The 8,332-nt window shown below is 46.8% G+C and overlaps 1 pseudogene; it reads left to right on the forward strand.

Annotated features, from left to right (window-relative positions):
- Positions 1-426: 426 nt before the first annotated feature.
- LOC115110658 (platelet endothelial cell adhesion molecule-like) lies at positions 427-8,025 on the forward strand (annotated as a pseudogene).
- Positions 8,026-8,332: the final 307 nt, after the last annotated feature.

Raw genomic sequence — 8,332 nt, forward strand, 5'->3', positions numbered from 1 at the left:
CAGATATTGTACAATCCAGGTTTGCAAAGCTCTTAGAGACTTACCCAGAAATACTCACAGCTGTAATCGCTGCCAAAGGTGATTCTAACATGTATTGACTCAGTGGTGTGAATACTTATGTAAATTAAATATTCTGTATTTAATTTTCAATACATTTTAAAACATGTCATTTTGCCATTACAGGGTATTGTGTGTAGATGGGTGAGGGGAAAGACAATTTAATCAACTTTGAATTTACTTTACAATTCACTTTACATTTGGGAACTTGCATATCCTGAGGAAGCAGCGGTCATTTCCTGGTCAATGATACAAAAAGAAGGCAAATGATAAGACAAAGGCATAACACACACACTTAGACAATTATGCCCCGCCCTCTCCAACTTCCTGCTCCTTGCGTACTCCACTTCTCATTCCCTGTGGCCCGGCCCGTCTTTTCCTTCTTCCCCTGTCCCTATGTGAGCGCCTGCCACTCTGGCTCCTGGCTGTGGTGCTGTATCAGTGTCATCACTCAGGATGGACTCCCCACCACTCTACCTGCCTCTGCTGCTGACCAGTCTGCTCACCCTCTGTAAGGACCCAGCACTCTACTTTCTGAGCTCAGATAGGTTACCTTTAGTTCATATGTATGTCTGTCTCTCACATCACTTGCTTTCTATTCTTATTCCTCCTCCTCTGTCTCCCTCCACTTATCTCCACTCACAGGGCAAGGGGCAGGAGCTCAGTCATGTAAGTATGAGATACAATTACTTTCTGTATTTGATGGCACTTTAATAAATGCACCAGAGAGCTGGAAGAGTCCCGGCATAGAGACAGTTTGAGGGCAGTTGGTCCTCTCTACGGTTGATAAGCGCCTATTTTTATGCCTCACACAAAATAGTTATTTTTGTAGGAAATGGGTATTGTGAGCGTCTGGCTTCCTTGACATTTTCATGTTTTTCATTCGATTTATTGAAGGTATTTTAAGCAGAATACGCAGCTGGTTTCATTGTTTTGTGTCAGCATGTGAACGAGCTTCTGAGATGTTGAACCTATTTGATCCGCCTACATTCTCAGATAGTAATGGTTTTATTTTTCTCAGCAACTTAGTTCATTCTGAGCTCTTGGTGGGGTATTGGGAGGGAGCTGGTGGCATATAACTGTAATAACAGACCGTATCTTTTCCCCGAAGGCTGAGTCACAAATTTGGCTCCAAAGTACTTTTGGCTCAGGTCTCAGCCTTTTCTCCTGCATGGCTGAGCTGTATGTGTTACCTATTCTAAAAGCATTACCAGGGAGGATGTGGAACAAAATGCCCACTTTGTTGTGTCAGCTCAGGCCCAATAATGTTGTTGGTATTGAGTGCGAACCGGAGCCAAGGTAAGGCCACAATCCTCCCAGGGGAGGGGACGGTTGCTCTGTATTTGTTAGTGTTTTCCTCCGTTCCTTCCTCCTCCACCTCCTGCTTACTGTGCGGTGGAATGGAGGGTCGCCAGGCACACCTCCTGCTTACTGTGCAGTGGAGTGGAGGGTTGCCAGGAACACCTCCTGCTTACTGTGCAGCAGAGTGGAGGGTCGCCAGGCACACCTCCTGCTTACTGTGCAGCATAGTGGAGGGTCGCCAGGCACACCTCCTGCTTACTGTGCAGTGGAGTGGAGGGTTGCCAGGAACACCTCCTGCTTACTGTGCAGCAGAGTGGAGGGTCGCCAGGCACACCTCCTGCTTACTGTGGAGCATAGTGGAGGGTCGCCAGGCACACCTCCTGCTTACTGTGCAGTAGAGTGGAGGGTCGCCAGGCACACCTCCTGCTTACTGTGCAGCAGAGTGGAGGGTCGCCAGGCACACCTCCTGCTTACTGTGCAGTGGAGTGGAGGGTCGCCAGGCACACCTCCTGCTTACTGTGCAGTGGAGTGGAGGGCCGCCAGGCACCAGGGAAGGGTCTTCCTCAGTCTGGAGGACTCTACCTGCACTGTAAAGGAGAAAGCACAGAGGGAACTCTCTGGCTAGTCTTGAAGAATAGTCCATTTAGCCTTGGGTATTTTGTACCCCAAATAGTAGTCTGCATTAGCCTTGGATACCATGGTGTCTTTGTGTGTCTGTGTGTGTGGTTGTCTAGTATTCACCATAGATAGTGTGACACTCAAACTGGACCCAAGTGGTGAGGTAACCAGTGGGACCTTTATGGACCTGAACTGTGAGGTCAGCATCAGCCATCACCAGTCCCACCCCCTGACACACAGCTTCAACTTCCTGAGAGACGATGTCCTGGTCTACTCCAAAAACACCACCGAACCTGCGGTCCTTCACCAGCTCACCCCAGCCAGGGCTGCCAACTCTGGCACTTACAAGTGCCAGGTCATAGTTCAAGACAAGAGCAAAGGGAGCAGCACCCAAAGACTCACCGTCACAGGTACTGCTGAAATGGATCCATGATTATATTGACTTTCTGGTAAAACTCTCTAGATCTCTAGATCCCGTAGGGCGGTGCACAATTGGCCCAGCGTCGTCCGGGTTTGGCCGGTGGAGGCCGTCATTGTAAATATGAATTTGTTCTTAACTGACTTGCCTTTTTAAATAAAGGTTCATTAAATTAAATTAAATAAAAATATCTTCACTCGTAATCCATTATATGTAGGTACATACAGTATCAAGTATTTTCCTCCTGATGATGCATGGTATGTGACATCCTAGTGACTGACACTGATTGTTCGACCACAGGCTTGCAGACGCCTGTGCTGCAGGTGACCTCCCAGATCCTGTTTGAGGGGGATGAGGTGGCAGCTACCTGCAGCGCCCCAGATGAGTCTGGCTCCCTGCTCTTCCACTTCTACCAGGACCAGGAGAAGATCAAGCAGGTGAGGGCCAGTGGGAACTCAGTGGAGACCAGGCTGGAGCTGAAGCATGCTGGGGACAAACACCTGTGCTGTTACTTTGAAATCACCATGCTGCCTGACGCTGGGAGGTCCAACAACAGTAACACTGTCAAGGTCATGGTCAAAGGTAAGAGTGGGGTTGAATGCTGACTATAACTGTTGCATTTGTTATTGGAAGGTACCGGTTCAGAGTTATAGTAGCTATGGGCATTATGCTTCTGTGTGCTTCAATATTTGATCACCCGTAAGAAAATAAATGTTGGGTTAAAGAGTTTCTCTGTTCTTCTGTTGTATCATTAAAAAAATTTCATCACACCCGTCATGAACATTCTTCCTGGTAAAGACGTGATTTTTATTTTTTTATTTTTTTATTTTTTAATTTTACCCCTTTTTTCTCCCCAATTTCGTGGTATCCAATTGTTAGTAGCTACTATCTTGTCTCATCGCTACAACTTCCCTACGGCCTCGGGAGAGACAAAAGTTGAAAGTCATGCGTCCTCCGATACACAACCCAACCAAGCCGCACTGCTTCTTAACACAGCGCATCCAACACGGAAGCCAGCCGCACCAATGTGTCGGAGGAAACACCGTGCACCTGGCAACCTAGGTTAGCGTGCACTGCGCCCGGCCCGCCACAGGGGTCGCTGGTGCGCGATGAGACAAGGATGTCCCTACCGGCCAATCGCTCCCTAACCCGGATGACGCTATGACAATTGTGCATCTCCCCTCAGACCTCCCGGTCGCGGCCGGTTACGACAGAGCCTGGGCGCGAACCTAGAGTCTCTGGTGGCACAGCCCTTAACCACTGCGCCACCGAGGCTGGTAAAGATGTGATTGAGGGTGACATTGTCAGTTTGTCTGTCGAGTGGTGAACCCCCATCCAATGTGGCGGTCTTCCTGACCAAGGACAAGAGGATTCTTAAGACAGCCTACATTAGTCTCAGTCATTCGCTCAGAGTGCTGGCAGAGGACTCTGGGGAGTATGTGTGCAAGGCGGACAGAGGCATTGTTCAGAAAGAAGCCTATGAGAGCATCAAAGTCAAAGGCAAGTATTGGATGTCTGACTGTGTTGTAAAAGGTTGGGACATATGACATGTAATAGTGAGCGTTTTCTAACTTAATTCAATGTTTCACCATGCCAAAGTATCTTTGAATTTAATGTTTGACACTCTGCTTTTTCTGTCTGATCCCCACAGAGTTGTTTTCCAAGCCAGTCCTGGTGATGAAGCCCAGAGAGGTGTTTGAGACAGAGCGCTTCACACTGAACTGTGATACTGACCGCTATTCCCATGAGAGAATCAACATTGGGGACGTGAAGTACTCCCTGTACAGGAACCAGGTCCTACTGACATCAGGGGGGAACTACAGTGCCACAGCACACCCCTCCCTTAATGGAAATTACTCCTGCCAGGCCCATGCCCTAGGAAGAGGCCAAACCAAAAAGATCTTCAAAAACAGCACACAGATTGTCCTCAAGGCAAAAGGTGAGTCTCTCTGTGTGGTGTGGTGGTTAATTTCTTTACTTTCAAATGAGGAGAGACAAACGTATTCCACAAGTCAGAGCTATTCTTAAACTGAATCTTTATTCACTTGTTAATAAGGAAGCAGGTCAATACAACCCACACATATAAAGTTAATCGATTGAGTGCCCTACGATAATGATGTCTGGTCGACGAATCGTTGAGAGCCTCGATACAAAGATACAAAAGTATTTTATAGCCAAGATACAAACAACAGATGTATAGAATGGGTTACAAGTTTAAGATTTGTATGAAAGATACTGTCTGCTGTGAATTATAAGTATCTGCTGTAATAACTTCTCATTGTGTAGAAACCAGGGTCTGGCCACGAGCCATCTCTCCCTGGTAGCTTCCAGTCAGGCACACAGACACTAATCATGCTATGGAATGCGGTCTTGTTAGGTTTATCACCCAGAAGATATTGTAAATCTTCTGTCAGTGTTAAATCTCCTAGAGGCCCACTTTCAGTAGAACACACACAGATATATGAGTGTTCTAACAACCCCTTATTATGTTGCATAAAACAACCATTTGATGAAATAACAGCATTATAACAATCTTGTAATTTCTGTTCTGACAGTGGATGGGGTCATATTAAAAACTCTCTCATTCAACATTCTCAAACATTGCATGTGCTTTATTTTCTAACCGTTTTTCTCTTCTCTGGTCTCATTCTGTCTTATTCGTTCTCTTTTTTGTTCCCCCTCTCCCTCTGTCAGTGCCTGTGTCAGTCCCTCTTCTGAGCGTGGTAGGGGGCAGGTTGATCCTGGGCAAGCCCTTCCAGCTCCAGTGTCAGAGTGACAACGGTAGTCTGCCCATCACCTACACCCTGCTGAGCCCCCACAGACAAGCTGAGTTCAGGGTGGTCCACAGTCCCCCGGATCTGGCCCTCTTCAACATTACCTCCATCCATAGGAGCATTGACATCCACAGCTTCTCCTGCAAGGCCGAGAACAACCCCAGTCAGCCCTACATGGAGAGCTCAGGAGATCACCTCCGACGCACTGCCACCATCATAGGTGAGTTGGCCACACCACCTGTTTATAACAGAACCAAATGTATACATGCATACATACATACATACATACATACATACATACATACATACATACATACATACATACATACATACATACATACATACATACATACATACATACATACATACATACATACATACATACACCTACATATGGCTCTAGTTTATAAAAGGGAGATGCTGGTACAGTCAGTCTAACTGATGACATAGTAGATTTACTGTAATGACTCAACAACATTAATTCCCCACAGAGCCAGTGTCCAGGCCAATACTGATCTTGACACCCAAAATGGGGGACGTGGCTGAGGGGGAGGACCTGACCCCTAACCTGCACTGTCCAGTGGGGCACGCCCCCCATCACCTACACATGATATCACACAAAGAGTGCCCTGCCCCTGCTGTCCAAGACCACCAATGACATGCGATTATCCCACTCGTTTCAAGGTGTCAGTAGAGAGCATGGCGGCGGATACTACTGCGTCACTAACAACCCATCCAATGACAGCCAAAGGAGTGCCATGGTCACTGTTGGAGGTGAGAGAGGAAGGGATCTTGCAGATGAAAGTATTATCACACAAACACACTGGTGTGTGACTACAAGTCATTTAGTTAAATCCACTGTGGCTGAACGTGACCTGAGGTAACCTTTGTAACCTTGCTGTCTGCAGTGAAGTTGGCTGGCTGGAAGAAGGGGCTGATCGCAGCCTTCTGCATCCTGCTCACAGTGTCTCTCATCATCATCCTCGTTAAGAAATGCCTTCTTCCATTCAGAAGAGAGAGAACAGTGGAACTGTCAGTGTGAGTAGGCCTGGCTTTGACTTCATCATACTACCATAGTCTATTCACAAACCATTGAATGTACAGTGATGCACAATTCTTTGTTTGGGAAGATGTGAATATTAAAGTGATAAAGGTCATATAGGAGTTTCCTGTTTTCATTGTGTTTTCTTGTTCCCCTCTCTCAGGAAGCCAGCAAGCACTAAAACAGACCAGACACTGAGACTGACCCATGGAGAAGTCAATGAGGCTGCCAATGGTAAGATCTGTCTACTGATTTACTGTACAGTAGAACCTATATCTGCTGTCAGGACTTCACACTACTAAACCTTTGGCCCATGATAGAAAGTTGATGGAGTCTTGCAGACCCCTACCATCTCAGCCCTAACCTTGCTCCAACCCTTCATCCTCTCAGGTGTCATCTCTCTTCTCTCTGTGTGTTCCTTCCTCCTAGCTTGGCTCAGGGTAAAGAGCAGGTGAGGGGATGCATAACTAATATGGCAAAGCAATGAATGTTTCATCCAATTCTCTTCTCTGGGGTTTGAGAAATGTGCCATGCAGGAAACCAGGCCTAGCTCTAAACATCTGCATTGTTAGTGAGAGAGGGTGCCGTTATGTCGGCCACTTAGCCAGCTGTCCACTTCCTGCTCTCGCCAAAGGGAACTTCCTGTTATTATAATCCAACCCAAACACAGGGTGCATCTGTCAAGCGGAGTCAGAGGACAGACTGCTCCCTTGTTAACCCCTGAAATAAGAACCCACACGCCAACCATATTGCCCATTGTTGAGTAATTGACCTACTCCTTGCAAATGTCAATGGTATTTGTATCAAACAATGTTGCAGCGCAGGGGAAGAGAAAACAATCATGGGCTTTGGCCTGCCTCTATATTGTCAAACAATGGGCTTGTCGGCAGGAAACTGACTAGTAAACACACATTAGTGGTTGTAATGCGATAAGCCCAAGGCGTCAGTCTTGAGGAGAGCTGGAGGTTCTGGGTGGAGGGTGTTGTTTTGGGGAAGGAGGAGGTTCTGGGTGGAGGGTGTTGTTTTGGGGAAGGAGGAGGCTCTGGGTGGAGGGTGTTGTTTTGGGGAAGGAGGAGGCTCTGGGTGGAGGGTGTTGTTTTGGGGAAGGAGGAGGCTCTGGGTGGAGGGTGTTGTTTTGGGAAGGGGGAGGCTCTGGGTGGAGGGTGTTGTTTTGGGGAAGGGGAGGCTCTGGGTGGAGGGTGTTGTTTTCCTGAGCTTGTCTCCTGCTCTTGTTTTTGCAGGTGAGTCAGAGTCCGAACAAGCTGACGGCGTAAGTAGAGCAATGTACTAACAAATACACTCATGTACGTAACAGTACTGTTTTACATACAGTACATAGACCTCATGACTTTGTTTTGTCTTAGAGGGACCCCTTATGGAGAAAATCAGATTCAACACAGGAGGAGGAAACTGCTGGAATACACAGATACTGTAGAAACAGACACGGGCTTCTTCTTGTATGTTTTTATTTTATTTTGTCTATTTCAGCAAGGCTCAGTTGAGTATGCCCAGTTAAACCACAATGACCATGAGTCAGAAGAACCAGAGCACGAACCAGACCAAAAACCCCGGCCTGAACCAGAGCCAAAACCAGAACAAGGATCAGAGCAAGACGAACAACTTGAATGACCACCATCAATATTTATTCTCTAATTCATTCAGAATATTGAACAACTGGAGCTGTTATTGATTTGAATGCATTTGTATTTTTTCTATATTTTTTACACCTCTTCTTCTTAACCTTTTGTACAGTCTTTAAATGCCTGTAATTATGCCTTTGTGAATTGAGAATAAAACAATGCAGCAGAATGGGAGACCTTGTCCTGTGTCTCAATGAGAAAAAAGTAGTTATTGGCGCTTTCCGTCACCTCTCCTGAGAACGTGCACATAGGATGTGTGTTGTGACCCAGAGGAAAATACACACAAATACATTTTCCTCCATTGTGAGCTGAGCTCCATGGACAGGAAGGAAACCTTTGAAGCCTGCAGGGTGTAGTGACAGTCATGCGCTGTGACACCCCCGTAGAGAAGTGTGACAATATGAGAAAAGAAAGTCTATACCCCCTGGTGGGTGACCAGGCAAACCACTCTCCCTCTCCTGACCAGAGGAGGGCAGCACCT

The sequence above is a fragment of the Oncorhynchus nerka genome, linkage group LG21, assembly GCF_034236695.1.
Source record: "Oncorhynchus nerka isolate Pitt River linkage group LG21, Oner_Uvic_2.0, whole genome shotgun sequence".
In the NCBI taxonomy this organism is placed as follows: domain Eukaryota; kingdom Metazoa; phylum Chordata; class Actinopteri; order Salmoniformes; family Salmonidae; genus Oncorhynchus; species Oncorhynchus nerka.